This window comes from Lotus japonicus, chromosome 2 (assembly GCF_012489685.1).
Source record: "Lotus japonicus ecotype B-129 chromosome 2, LjGifu_v1.2".
Lineage (NCBI taxonomy): Eukaryota > Viridiplantae > Streptophyta > Magnoliopsida > Fabales > Fabaceae > Lotus > Lotus japonicus.
Window position 1 is genome coordinate 56,853,623 of NC_080042.1, and position 15,709 is coordinate 56,869,331.

Here is a 15,709-nt window from a genome sequence, read left to right on the forward strand (position 1 = left end):
TATGGACGTTCACGTGAACCCAATCTAAAGCTCCTAGCCCACTACTTTAGTGGACTAGAGCTGAGGGGCTACTGTTCTGGGACGGGCAGACCACGACCGATCAGGACCCCCCTAGGGAGACCCAAGGGGGACGACTAGGGTTAGACGTCACTGTCCTGGGACGGGCGGACCACGCACGATCAGGATCCCCCCCGAGGGAGACCCAAGGGGGACGACCAGGGTGGGATGTCCGGTCCCTGACCCCCGAGCAGGATGACACTCCCCTGGCACTGGGACATGGTCCCCACCGCCTAGGGGTTGACCTAGGCCAACCACCGTACGGAACTAGGGTGGTTGGATGGTGGGTCCCTGGGTAATCTAAGCCATTGGATCACTGCAAACCGCAGAGGGAGCAGGAGGATCCAATGGCCCTCAAACCACCGGTACGGACCATGCATGACGTTGCATGGCTCCAACCCTAAATACTCCAACGTGTATATAAAGGGGGCAGCCCACAAAGGTTAAGGTACGTTATTCTCTTCATTTCACTACACCTTTACTCGATTCCCCTACTTACTTTGGCATTGGAGTCCCTTACAGGAGCCCCTCCCGGGTCCGTTCTGCAGCCCAGCGCACCGGTTCCTCTTCTTCTCTTGGCAGCCCCGCTCCCGTGATCCTCCCGATCAACATTAGTAACCCAACCAAGTCTAGGGACTTAACTCGAAATTTTTCAAAAAAGGTTAGGATTTTCAAAACCAAACTCATCCTCACCAAAGCAAGTTCATCCGAGAAAATCCCAGGAAAGCGAGGTGTCTCACAAGGAGAACTTAAGTACCGAAGCTTTCCTAAACAACCCAAGAATTCCTCACCCTAGATTAAACAAGTTTATCCGTCGCCTTACTTGATAAAACATTACAATTTTAAATGGTCAAACCACGACTTATCATTATTTGCGAATAATATAACACAAATAAGTAATAATATAACCGTAAAATAATCCAAGTATAAATCCGTAAAATTCCAAAGAAATTTAAAATAGTCAAACGATAAAGATAAAGTTTAAGAAGAGTTTCAACTAGCGAAGAAGCCTTTAATGATGCACATCAGCTCATCCCAAAGAGCATCAACCTTCTTCTCCAATCGTTCCTCCACCGTCTTTGAGTCTTTCTCCATACTCATATAGGTTAAACTTCACGAATGGTTCTCCATTGTCTAAAATGGCGTTAATCGCACAAACAACAAGTAACAAATAGAAATAGTTAACTCAAAACATATAAAAGATAAGGCATGCTTAATCGCGTTTTTCATCAACAAGAGAATTTCCTCAAAATTTTCAGCAAGCATTCAAGTGAACAATTTATGTCATAATCACTTTTAATTACTCATAATCATGTCAATAATTCTCAGAATAATTAGCAAGCCAATAAGTGACCAAATTAAGTCAAAATCTCGATGAAACAACATCACAAGTAAGAGGATTTGCCCAGAATTTTCAGCAAGCAAAAGGGGAGAATAAGTCATGCTATTATCTCATTAATATACTCAACATATCATGCTAAAAAACATCACAAACATCAATAAAATGATAACATCTTCATCTCAAACACATGTGATATTGATATAGGCACACAATACTCTACATTGACGCTCTAGTATCGAGTTACTCTTACCTTCGCAAGTGGTAGTGCATAGCATACACGTTGAGAACCTAGAACAAGGAAACATAATTTAATTAAGACGAGTTCTAGATGAAAGAAAATCAAACCCCAACCTCTATACACTTGCAACCCCAAAATAAGTGAAGGCGAGGAATTTTCTTTTCAAAAACTCAAGGCAAGACTAATATAATTCCTCATAAAAAATTTCATAATTAAAACAAAGATAGTTTTTCATAATCCTTTTTTTTTTTTTTTGGAAAAACCAAATATATATATATATATATATAAATAATTACTTAGGGAAATAAGAGCCCCAAGTACAAAGATACATAGAAGATATTACAACCAGCAAATAGCAAAACAAAGGCTAAGGAAAAAAGATAGTCTAAGAGGGTGAAAACAAGAACAGACACAGGTAGAAATTAAAAAAACAGCCAAGCAACTACAACAGTAAGTCAGTAACAGAAACAGAAATTGGAAATCCTGGCAGCAAAAACAAAAAGCAAGAAATGGCCACAACGCATAGAAGGCCCCTCCAACGACAAAGCTGTAGCAATAGTAGCATCAAAACAGAAACATCCCTCAGCACCAAACAGACCTGGCCTCAGCATCACAACCGCACAAACAAAAACAGCACCCACACCACACAACTGACCCAAATCAGCAACCACCTACAGCAGCACCAAGAAGGAGAAAAACAGCACCAACCCTTCACATAATTGTCGTCATCTCAACACATTGAGTGAAAAAACAAACTCAGCAGTACCATGTGGAGAAGACAAACACCAACCCTTGACAAATTTATCATCATCTCAAACAATGAAATAAAAGCAACACATAATTCTCAAGAGACAGCACCACTAAACCGAGTGATTCTCTAGACAAACCCATAAAGCTTCAGGTCTATTGCAGCTATCTTTAGCTAGTTTATCAGCTTCTTCATTGGCTTCCCGGAAAATGTGAACGACTCCCTAGCAATTTACTTGACTAACCAGAAAATCAAAATGGTTAAGATCATTTAGAAGAGCAAAGGGTCTTCTTTCTTGAGAAATCGCCCAAGGACCGCCATTTTCTCCCAAAGCTGACAGCCTAAAACAGAAACCAAACAACCAGAAAATTACCCCAACAAGTGAGAGAAACCTAAAACAACACCCACTCCAGAAAACAGCAGAACAGTAGCTCTTCAAAAGCAACTGCAATTATATCAAAGCATCTCTAATTGCTGCGACAGCTTGAGAAAAAAGGAAGGAGCCTATAAATATACACCACAAGACACAGCAGCAGTAGACTTCCACCTAAAACTAATCTGCAACTCTACAACACCTATCAGATCTCAGCAAAACGACACAAGCAAAGGCAGTATATCCAGCACATCAAAATACTCATTAAAACCCAAAGTGCTCCAACCGATTGTAAACATCTACACAATCAGCTCCTCCATGGCAATAATAAACCTCCATAAGCACAGCAAACCGTGCCAATGCTTAGTTACTCAGGGACAATTTCAAAACAGAACCATAAACATTCAATATCAGACACCGCCGTTCTTCTCTGCCAAAATTACCTTCAAGCTAATAAATCTCCCGTCCTTGATCACCTCTTCAACCATCACTGACCCATCCTTCCGCAAATAGTTGAGGCCACCTGCTGCCCCCACAGCTGGTACAAACGCGCAGGACATATGAAGAGAATTTGAAAAATTGATAACTTCCTACTCTCTGGCAGCACATAACTAGGATTCTAGCAGCAACACCACCTGAGGATTAGCCTTCTTAATGGACTCCTTCGCAGACCTGCGTTTCTCCGCGCACTTCCTAGACCTCGTACATTCCACGAGATCAAGCACCCCTTCAGCATTATGAATTCAAGAGGGTGGGCAGAGGAGTTTTAGTTCCTCGACCAAACCTCCCTCAGCCTGAGCGTAGTTTTTCATAATCCTTAAGAACATTTTCGCAAATAATTTGTGAGAAAGAGAGGTTGTTCCCAACATAAAGAAGAAGTTTTAAGAAATCATGAACAAAAGGATTTGATCCTAACCTTGGTTCTTTGAATAAAAACAAAAGCTTGGACTTCTAGAGTGAGAGATAGGTATTCGAATAAGAGAGGAAGAGGGTGCTTCATGCTTGAGGGTTGATGGTTCCCCAAGTATTGGTTTTCAGAAAATGAGGAGCTAAATGCATACCCCTTACAAACATAAACAGAACACCCAACACCTATATATTTTGTGAAATCCAACAACTTCAAAAAGTACAGCCCAGCTGATTTTAAAAGAAACAAATAAATAATTTATCAGAGCTAATAATGCCATTAGACTAAAAGCATTACCATGATCTTCAGAGTTAACAACAACATAAAAATAACAATGGTTTAATATATGTAACCTGCAAAGAGAAAAGCAGGATATACTAAGAACCACATGTCAATTAACAATTTGAACATAGAGCTCAACAGTAACACCAATTCAACAACCATTTTGAATAAAATGTTGAAATCAATTGGTTTTCTTCCTTTAGAGGATGAGTTTCATGTTGGATCATGTATTTCATGTTACTAGCCATTAATTTAAATTGCACCTAAAGACGAAACCCAAAATGAAGCTGAACAATCAAATCATTGTAAATATCTCCAGATAGAAAATAAGAAATCAAACATTTGATATTATATCCCAATCATAAATCACTTTGTTTAATCTCTTATTGTCTTAGCCTCTTAAGTATTGGCTTCAATCCTAGACCTTGGATTTGACCAACCCCCGAGCACAAGGCTCTGCCATGATAATATTTGGTTTTTCATTAACTTCCAATTCAGGAAAGCTAAAGTATGATGGTAGTCTCCAGGAGACCAGGACCAATCCCAAATAAGATCAATTTTCAGCTACTGAAACCACAATTAGCTATGTCTCAGATTTTTATCAAATATTTTGTTGCAAAGCAGCAACTACTATATTTTTTTCAGGATAACCGTGGCATGAAATGTTTTTCAAAATATGGTAAAATGAAAGAGAAATCAGCATATAAGTAAATCAAGGCATGATAAGATATTTAGAAGGCAACAAACAGTACAAACAAACAACCTGACAGATAACCCAAATAACCTGTGTATCAACCCAGTCAAAGAACTTCATAAAAATAAAAACAACACTGCCTAAGAAACCAAAAGCTGACACGTGTCCCAGGAGGGGTTTCTTTTCTAAATGTATAATAGATAGATTACAAGTAAATGGAGGAAGTGCATTAGTCACCAAAACTTCTTGTACAATCAACTTATACTTTTTGAAGCGCAGTCTATGATGAGACATTACCTGTGCTATAAAGCTTAAACTTGTCACATCAACATTTTTAATTATGTATAATAGATAGATTACAAGTAATTAGTCACCAAAACTTCTTGTACAATCTATTTATAATTTTTGAAGCGCGGTCTATGATGAGACATTACCTGTGCTATAAAGCTTAAACTTGTCGCGAATAGCGGGAATAGCGCGCTATAGCGGGCAATAGCGGCGTCACGATTAGCCAAAAATCCGCTACGCTATAGCGGCATAGCGCCGCTATAGCCGCTATTTGATAACACTGAGACACTTTACTTTAAATTACTAACTCTGAAAGACATTTAAGCACAATATTAAAAGCAATGACAATAAGCAAATATTTCCCAGTTATTGGCAAGTATTAAATTAAAAGTACCTTCTGTGATCAAATGCACAATCCCCCTTTTCAAGCTATTTTCATTCACCACTTATCAGACTTGACCATAATAGGATGTCTCCCCATTGATTATTTCTCTTTTGTCGTCCTTGGTAATGACTCCATCAATGTATTCTTCCTTGATCTCAAACATATCACCTTTGAACCTTCTGCGGCGTAAACACCTACAAACAAACAATTGATAAAGCAAGGCACAGTTTTGAAACTATCAGAATATAAATAAACATCCCCCAAAGTATCACATAGAGCTCAACAGTAACACCAATTCAACAACCATTTTGGATAAAATGTTGAAATCAATTGCTTTTCTTCCTTTAGAGGCTGAGTTTCATGTTATCAGCCATTAATTTATCGCATCTAAAGAAGAAACCCAAAATGAAGCTGAACAATCAAATCATTGTAAATATCTCCAGCTAGAATATAAGAAATCAAAAATTTGATATTATATCCCAAACATATATCACTTCGTTTAGTCTCTTATTGTCTTAGCCTCCTAGGTATTGGTTTCAATCCTAACGTGTATTATTGTATTATGAAAATGAAATATAACTCATGCCTAATAGCTAGTTTATCCAAGATACTTATTAAGTGTGGTAAATTAAGAAATAGATCGCTTTAAAATAGTGGGATAAGTCAAAGGGAAAGTCATTTGTTCTGCTAATGCTTTCATTAACTTTGTCAAGCTTTCCCACTGCTTCCACAGTGGGATAAGGCGCAATTATGGTATCACAAAAAGCTTAGCTAGTGTTGGTAGAGGTAGCACTAATCATCAATTGACAATTGAGATTTAAAAACACTATTCCAAGTATCTACACCCTCAAGAACAAGAGAATGAAATAAACAATGAGAGCAAATAAAGAAAGTATGAATGGAGCTGAAAACGTAGCACTAATCATCAATCAACAATTAAAACACTATTCCAAGTATCTACACCCTCAAGAACAAGAACAAGAGAATGAAATAAACAACGAGAGCAAATAAAGAAAGACAAAATGAAGAGTATGAATGGAGCTGAAAACATAGCACTAATCATCAATCAACAATTAAAAACACTATTCCAAGTATTTACACCATCAAGAACAAGAACAAGAGAATGAAACAAACAATGAGAGCAAATAAAGAAAGACAAAATGAAGAGTGTGAATGGAGCTGAAAACTATTTGCGGTATCGGTAACGTTTGAGGTTGAAGTAAAGATGCAAGATGCAATATTTAATTTTAGTTTGAACATTAATTTTAAATTTGAATTGCCGTTCAAAATATAACTTATGATTTTGTTGTGTAAGCATAATAATAGAATTTTTTGGAACAGTAATAATAACATTTTTGTAGTATTATAATTACTAGTGCAATAACTCATGCGCTGCACGGAATTTTATGTTGAAATTTTTTAATAAATAAATTACTTTTCATATATATGTAATTTTTAAATTATCATTAAGTTAAACGTGTATAAGTCAACTGTGTAATAATATATGAGAGAAAAATAGAATAAATAAATGAAATTGTGATGTATACATCAAACATTTCCAAAAACTTCCTCATTTACAATACTGGTCTGTTGTTTGTCCGACTCATCAAGTATACAAAGTTTAAGACTCTTTCTTGAGCGTACTCTAGAGAGAGGTACATATAACTGACCATGAGTGAATATGAGTCTCGGAAGGAAGAGCCCAACATGAGATAGTGTTTGTCATTGGTTTTTGTTAATGGTCATCGCAAAGCATACTACAATTGGAAACTATCTTCTTCTGAATTTAATTGGAAATTCGGAATGAGAAGGAACCAAATCCATTCTTGAAATGTGCACTTTGTCATTAACATTTGCTCCCGTGATCACAGTTGCACCAATAACACGTTCACCGAGTTCATCCTCAATTAACCTAGTTCTATTGCATAAACCTGTTGCTTGGTCTATATTTCTCAAACGCGTGACTGAAGTACCAACTTTCGATAATAGTTTGTGGGTTGACATTCATAACATTTAGTGTCGTTCAAAAATTATGTGGTAAATCACTCACCTTGAATTTCAGAATACTCAACATATTGCAAAAGCAGAGTCAGATATCAGATATTCATGTTCTGGTGCAACTATCATGCCAAACATGTAAGTGTTTATCATTTCAACAACCTCAAGTGTAGGGGCCAAGATTGCTCTATTTTGAAAAAAATTAGGGTCATTCATTTTGTGCGGAATGTCAAAATGTGTATATTTAACCAATTTCATTAATTGGTCAGGACTAATTGGGAAGAGAAGATCTGTCGGAATTTGAACATTATACTCTCATGCTCCAGAATCAGGATGTTCGTTATTTTCAATTTTAAGAATCCAATCTGCGAACTCTTTGATTTATTTTGCTTCATCAATCGTCTTAGTTGTCGTTAGCCGCATGTTCTTAGACAATATCATAACTTTGCAATGCTTCCACAACGATAAAGAGTTTACAGTAGCTTCCAAAACTTCTTGTCTACTTCCTCTAGTTATTACATGTAGTATTTGTCTAAAATCACCTTTAAGTATCACTACTTTTCCTCCAAAATGTTTATGTACGTTGTCTTCATTTTTCAACCTCATTAAATCTCGTAATGCAACATCTAGGGCTTCGAAAAAAATAACTTTTTCAACATTGGAGCTTCGCCCCATATAAGGCTTGTTTCAAGCAGAAGCTTTGCTCGTAGACTTTCCAGCTTTATATTGCATGTTGAAGTCTTTGTAGCAACTAATAAAATGTAAAATTTAGAATGGGTTGTTCTGCCTCCAAGCAAGAGTAATGATGATATGTCATTGCAAGCAACATTAAGCACAATTAGTCATATGGATTTATGTAACGCAGATAAAGTGTTCCAAACAAAAGTCTTTCTGGTTCCACCATAGCCATATAAAAAGTGGAAGCCTCCTCAGTTTGACAACACAGATATAACAACTCTCTCATATACAGACTATTGCTCAGGTGTAAGCATACTAAGAAACTCTTCATATTGTACCTTTAATGACACGTAAATTTTTCAAATCAGTATCTGTGATTTGTAGTTTTGTAGTCGAGAAGGAAGATTAACTAATGTTTTGTAATGGTTTCGAAGATAACTAATGTTCTTCACACACTTTGCGAAATTATTATGCGCAACGTGATTTTCTAAATTTTGAATTTCATTTAAATTAAATCCAAGCAATAATTATATTATTAAAGAAACATTTCAAATCTAAATCATATAACTTGAAAACCTGCATACTTGTATTATGAAATGTTTTTCTTCTCTGGTGTAGAATGTCTTCTGATAAGAGAAGCCAGCATGCGTCACAAACATCATTAGATTTTGAGATTGAGTTCATCATTAACATTCTTACAAAGAGTTTCCCTGTTTGTTTTTCGGAAGCTAAATCAAAGACTTCTTTAATTGCATCTATATATTCTTTCTCATTTGTTAGCAATCTCAATTGATCGCATGCTTCCTTAAAAGTATCATATGTTATTCCCTTCACCGTTTTGATACTTCTATATGATGTACAACATTTTTGCATAGTTAGCAGGATTCTCATGTAATATAACTCTCTGATGCCTGGAGAGATATATTGTAGTCTTCCAAAACCTTTTTTTCTTGGTTTTCAGATTCTATCCTTTTATGATTAACAAATCTACTGAAAATTCAACATATGTTAGATTCCGCTCGTCCTAGTATTTCTCATTAGCTGCAAACCAAGCCATAAACTTTATGGATTTTGTACCACTCTTTTCAAGAACATCTCCAACGTCTTCATCATCATTATTATATACCAAATATTCATTTAGAAGATTAAAATTTAGTTTTAGCACCTGATGCGGAAGTGTTTCGAGCGAAAATGGAAAACAGATGGAGCCTAACTCAAAATCAAGCGAGTAAGGAGGAATTGGGTTGCAGTTGGAAAGCGGATGAATAAAAAAGTACTATAATAATGATGTAGTTTATTTTATTTCATTTTAGAATAAAATGGACTATTTTCAATTATTGTTATCACATTTTTATTAAGAACATATTCTAACAAAATTTACTCGTGAATTTTCATTATTTTTATCACAATTTTATGTGGTAATAGGTAATATAAAGTTATAATAATATAGGTAAAACCTATAATAATAATGGGTAATATATAGCTCCACATTCAAAACATGTCATGCAAGACAAATCAAGTTTATAAACTTAGAATGGAATAACATGATACTATTTTTATAATAATAATAAGATTCCAAAATTTAAAATGCATAATAAGAAGAAGAAAAAAAGTTGGTAATCTCATACAAAACCTTAACAGTGTTTCACCCTTGTAAACTTTCACACCAATGGTTCTGTACATACTATTGGAAATATTAAAACCGCAGAAGTCGCCTTCACGGACGTTCATGAGGTAACATAACTCATTCCAACCGACTCCAAGTCCGATTTCTCCTCTTTTGGTTGACACAAGATTGTCGCAAACGTCTTTACAAATTTGTGTGCGCAGGATAATCGGGGCTGGCCCAAATTCCATAAGGAATGGAGTAATAGTGGATGTAAAAAACTGTTATAAATAGCAGTTTTCACTTTAAGCCAACAAACAATCAAATGGACGAAATGTTACTAATAAAAACATAAAGAATGCGACAAATACTCAAATGGAAAGTCCAACTTACGAATTGGACTCCTGAAGCCTCATAAGCCGAAAGTCTCACAATGATTTCAGGAAGTTTCCTCTTATATGATAAGAGCTCGGCGATCGCTATCAATTTTTTATTTAGAAGGAATATCTCTATTGTTAGTAAAAGGAACTAAAGCACGAACAAACATAAGATTTTTAGGTTTTGTGACAACAGGATAACTGTGATACGTTATCTCGTCTAAAGCCTCAATAGAGATATTAAAGGTGGATTTTCTTATTTGGCAAAAAAGAAACCAATAATTGAAACTGAATTTGTAAAATGATCGAATGTCAGTCCATCCATCGGTTATTACAGCAAACCCATCATGAATTTCGGACATCAACACTAAAGTTTTTCCTAGAGGGTCAACAATGTAGCACGTCCCGACATTGAAAAGTTTAAGCCGCATTGCCTCGTATTCAATAACCAAGACAAATTCCTGCAAATTAAAACAAAAACTAAAATTATATATGAGCCAATACAAAGGAGATTTATACCATTTCATAAAAAAATAGGTAAGATTAAACATTTCCGATATCTTGTAGAACAACAAAGTTTTGCAAAGCCATGGAGCAAAAGATATATAATTGCTGGGAAAAGATGAAATCAACAGTATTGAAGAAATTTTTTTTCGTGCTTGAACTGTAATGAAGTTGAGGAGTTTTATAGCACTGAGAGTATGAAAAAGGGCACAATTTTTGAAAATTTAATTCTTTTCAAGGCTTAAATATGTTGTAGGTCTCTCTATTATAGTGTTATTTTGGTTTAGGCCCTTCTAAAAAAAATTATTTCGAAAATAATAGTGAGCTTTTAGCCCTTACCGTTAATGTCCGTAAAAAAATGATGACGTGGCTAATAGAAGGACTATAACCAAAACCCCATTTCATTTTTTTATTAACAAAATATAATTAATTTTTTTATACATCATAAAATATATAATTAAATATTATTTAATCTTTCAAAAAATATAGGCTAAAAAGTATTTTTGGCCCCTGATGTTTCAAATTTGTGCAAATTTTGCCCCTACTCTATTTTCGTCGACGTTTCTACCCCTCATGTTTTCAAACAGTGCACTGTCTACCCCTCCGCCAGTCAGGCTTTCTTAGGAGAGGTTCCTGAGTGGATTGAAGATATGAAGAAGAGTATATGAAGTTGATGATGATTAATGAAATGATATAAATTAAATTTGCTTGATGTATATATCAATTATGCATGTAATTGAACTGGTTAAATGCATGTTTTGCTACTTATAGGTCTTGAGTTTGAATCTCCTTTGCCCATTTTTTCCAATTTCACTTGTAATTTCCACGTGGCAGTTCCAGAAAATATATAAAAAAAAGCCACATTAGCTCATTCTGTTCGTTTTTTAACGTTTGACTGATGGATGGGTAGACGGTGCACTGTTTGAAAACATGAGGGGTAGCAATATCGACAAAAATAGTAGGGGCAGAATTTGCACAAACTTGAAACATCAGGGGCCAAAAGTGTTTTTTAGCCTATTATTTAATTAGGTTAATTAAACTAATTAACCAATAAAACTCTTCTGAATCATCTTCTTCTCCCAATCACACACCCAGCAAAAATCCTTCTCCTTCATCTTCTTCCAATCATCACCTCACTACCAAACTTCATATGAAGCTTAATTATAGCCAAAATAAATATCTCTCCCAACACAAACATAAAACCCAAATCTTAAAGCTGAAGAGCACCGAATCAAAGCCAAATCCCCAAAACAGAAACATAAACACATGAGGAAATCCACCACCAAATTTCAAAGCCACAAGCAGGAACTCAAATAAAAAAAATTCACGAATAGAAGAATCAAGGTGAGAGAAGTTACGTTCAAAAAAAGGTGAGGGAAGTTATTTTCCAAAAACTTGGGGTGTTCTCATTTTAGAAGACTACAAATTCGTTCATCTGGTGATTTATATGATTTATAAAGGCAGGATTATTCTAGTCCTGATTTGTAGCATTTTTTTAATCTATTCATTCGGTGATTTAACCTATTGCCAGCTGAAATTTAATTTTTTGATTTAACCTATTGAAAGAAAACTTGCATTAGAATTTAGAAATGCGTCATGTTTCAAATTGTCATTTGGTGTGTCCAAAATCAGTGCTAGGATTTGATAACAGGTTTGAATTCATTAAATCAGAAATATTTATGGTGCGGTTGTTTGGGAATTGATTTCATTCTCATTATGTTGGTAGATTTGGTTATATAAATGAAGCCATATTTAATAACTTTTCTTTTGAGGTGAATTTGTGAAAGATTCCATTTTCATAGTTAAAATTGCTTGTTTTCCTACTGTAAAAAAAAAAGAGTCACGTTCAGAAAACAAAAAAAAAGTCAAAATTGCGTGGTGGCTAAAAGCAAAAAAGTCAAAATCACATGTGTTAAGTGATAATAATTTTTTATCTTTCTTGATTGTTTATCTCTAGTGTTAATTTGTAGAACATAAAAGAAGAAATATTTTAGTCCTGTTTTCTAGCAACTAATTTGTCGAACATAATTATTTCCTATTTAAACATGTTTCAAAATTTAAATTTTAAATGTATTGGTTGAATGAATTAAATTTTGAATTTATTAATTTACTTAGTAATCAATTTGGACTAATGAGAAATCATCAATTCTGGACCAATCAGAGGAAGACATTTGAAAATTCATTTTAACTACCAAGAAAATTAAAACATGTGTCATTTAAGTGACTATATGACCCACTTGTAAGATCAAGTTTTGATCTAGTAGTACAACTCTATGTTTTGATGATTACAAGTTAACCTTTTGATATGAACAATTGTGGTACTCTAACGTGTTCTTCTGAGTGTGCTATTTACAGGCTCTGACCTCAACTCAATCTCACACAAATCAGAAGCACTGTGTATAAAGAGCAACCCAAGCAACGCTTTCGCATTCACCATGTTCAGTATGAACAGTGGAAAAGCTTCAGAAGTTCTGAAGTTATACAAACTCTGATGTGGACTCAGTCACTAGAAGTTCTGAAGATCCAGAAAGTCTGATAACCAAGAAACACTGAAGGCTCAGATATTCTGATGGTGTAAAAGACTCTGAAGATCTAGAAGCTGATTAGTGAAATTATGTTGTCCAGAAGCAAGATACTCCGAAGACCATGTTCTTCCCTCTGAGTTCAGAATCAGAAGAAACAATGGTCAGAGGATCTGGGCTTTCCCTCTGACTCTGATCAACCGGCTTCACAAGTTCCAATATGAAGCATTCCCCTGATCAGAAGTCTCCTAGGTTTAAAGGTCAAGTCGCTATCCAAGTACAAAAGCAACTGTACCTTCCTGACGACCTACCTAACAGTCTCAGACACAGCAGAAGCTGGATTTTCCAGAACTGCCCTCCAACGGTAGCATTTCCCATGCAACGCTCAACCCTAATCCTTGGAGTATATAAAGAGGCTGAAGACTGAAAGAAACGGCTAGAAGCATTCATATACGCGCAAGACAAACTTAAATTCTTCTAAGCTTTCTTTCATATGAAATTCATTGAGTTTACTATTAGCTTTTTAGAAGCAAATCTCTTGTAAACAATTCTTTGATAAACAGTTTGTTTAGTTCCTTTAGGAGATCAAGGCTGATCGGATCCTAGAGAAGACTAAGAGAGTGAATCTTAGTGTGAGCTAAGTCAGTGTAATTGTTAGTCACTTGTAGGTTTCAAGTGCAGTTGTAACTCTTACCTGATTAGTGGATTGCCTTCATTCTAAGAAGGAAGAAATCACCTTAACGGGTGGACTGGAGTAGCTTGAGTGATTTATCAAGTGAACCAGGATAAAATCCTTGTGTGCTTTTCTATCTCTTATCTTTAGCACTTAAGTTCTCGAAAGATTTGTCAAAATCTTTAAGGTGGAAGTTTTATACTGAAAACGTTATTCAAACCCCCCCTTTCTACCGTTTTTCATACCTTCACCACTTTGGTGGATTGACTTTATATATTATTAAGATTTCAAATTTGAATAAAATTACATTAATTAATATGATCTTCCAAACATTTCTAGTTGACAAATTTTGCATTAAGTATTATTAAATTGTTTTTTTTTTGAAATAATGAGATTGTTAATCAATTAAATTCAGACTTAAAATAACGTGAATAAATTTTCATATAAATATAACATATTTAAACATGCTATTTATAGGCTATTAATTAAAAAACTACTATTGATCATCTATTAATTATTCAAATTCGAATTCAACTTAATGAGTTAATAATATTTTACTATATGTTTTTGAAAATTTTGTAGTGGATGAAAATAATACTTAGTTAAATTAATCCTTACTTTTTTAGTTTTTTTTAAAAGACTTTTTTAGTTTTTAAAAATATTATTATGTTTTAAACAAATAAAAGAATTATGCTCGAGGTGTTGAAAAAAAATAAAAAAAAAACTTCCTAGCTTTAAAATAAAAACTTTTATTACTTTTATTTTGAGTTAATAATATTTTACATTTTTTTTGGAAAATTTTGGAGTAAACAAAAATATTAATGTATTGAATACAATTATAAATAGTATAAACCTCAAAATTAATGGGCTAGAAAATTTTCGAAGAAATTGGATTAATTAATTGAATATGGTCAAAATTAATGTTTTCCTTTGTAAAAAAAACCTCAAAATTATTAGGTCAGATTTGTTTTTGAAGAAATGAGTTTTTTGTTTTAGAGGGAAATGAATGACTTAGAAGGTGACATGAACATAAATATCTAGAAAATGAATGACCGGACAAAAAAGTTTTGAGAATGTAAGTCAAATATGAAGAGTGAGATTTCAAAACATAAATTAAGAAATGAAGAATAGAGGCACCCTATGTAAAAGCAAGTTTGATTGCCGCGGGACAAAGAAATCATCAAGGAGAAAAAGACTGAAAAAACTCAACGAAATTCAAAAAGAAAACACTCCTGGTGTACGCCAATATAGTTGAGAATATATAATTCATTATATAGTGTGTAAGTGAACCAAAATAGAATAAGGCATAATTATGAAATTTAGGGATTTGAATGGGGATTGAGAATTTGGGCGAAAATTGAGGAACTAAATCCATAGTATATACATTCAGGAAAAGATCTCAGTCCAATCATCACATACATGGCACCTCCTGATTGGTTAATCTCAAAAATAAATCCTACATGGCACTCAATCCTTCATTCCTCTTATCCTACACCATTCTCCTTATCCTTCACTCATCTCTCCTTAATATCATTTATTCAAAACGCGTTTTTCCCCTCTCTCATCAGCATAACCTCCTCTGCCGTTTCAACCCTGCAATTCATCTCTTCCAGAATTTCATCACCGTCTGCGATTTCCAAAATCTCTCGACATCAATCTGTTCCACTCCTCTCATTTCACGGTTTCTTCACTTCTTCTTCTTTCTCCTCCCCATTCAACTCTTCCTCATACAACTTCGACATCTTAGAAGCTTCTTCAACGTCATCTAGATCCATTGGTCTCAAAAGGAAAAGTACAAACAGTTACATCTGTGAACTCGGATAGCCTACGATTTATTGAATCGCTCATGCAACTTGGATTTTCTTCTCACAGCCACATTGAGATCACCATCCCTCCCTCGCTTTCATCTCCTCCATTACCAGCCATCTCAGTCGCCGCCCTCAATTTCGTTTCCACAATCACTTTCTTTATTTTCTCCTTTCCCTGCTTTGCGTTTTCTCTCTCTCTCAACTCTTCCACTTCAATCCTCATCTAACC

The 15,709-nt window shown here is 34.8% G+C and overlaps 1 long non-coding RNA gene across 1 annotated transcript; it reads right to left on the reverse strand.

Moving 5' to 3' along the window:
* Positions 1–973: 973 nt before the first annotated feature.
* On the reverse strand, positions 974–6,243 carry LOC130738474 (uncharacterized). Its single transcript, XR_009019422.1, has 3 exons — positions 5,076–6,243; positions 1,650–1,687; positions 974–1,191 (listed from the first exon to the last, which is right to left on the reverse strand). It is a non-coding gene; the product is annotated as an uncharacterized LOC130738474 (long non-coding RNA).
* Between the last annotated feature and the right edge of the window lie 9,466 nt (positions 6,244–15,709).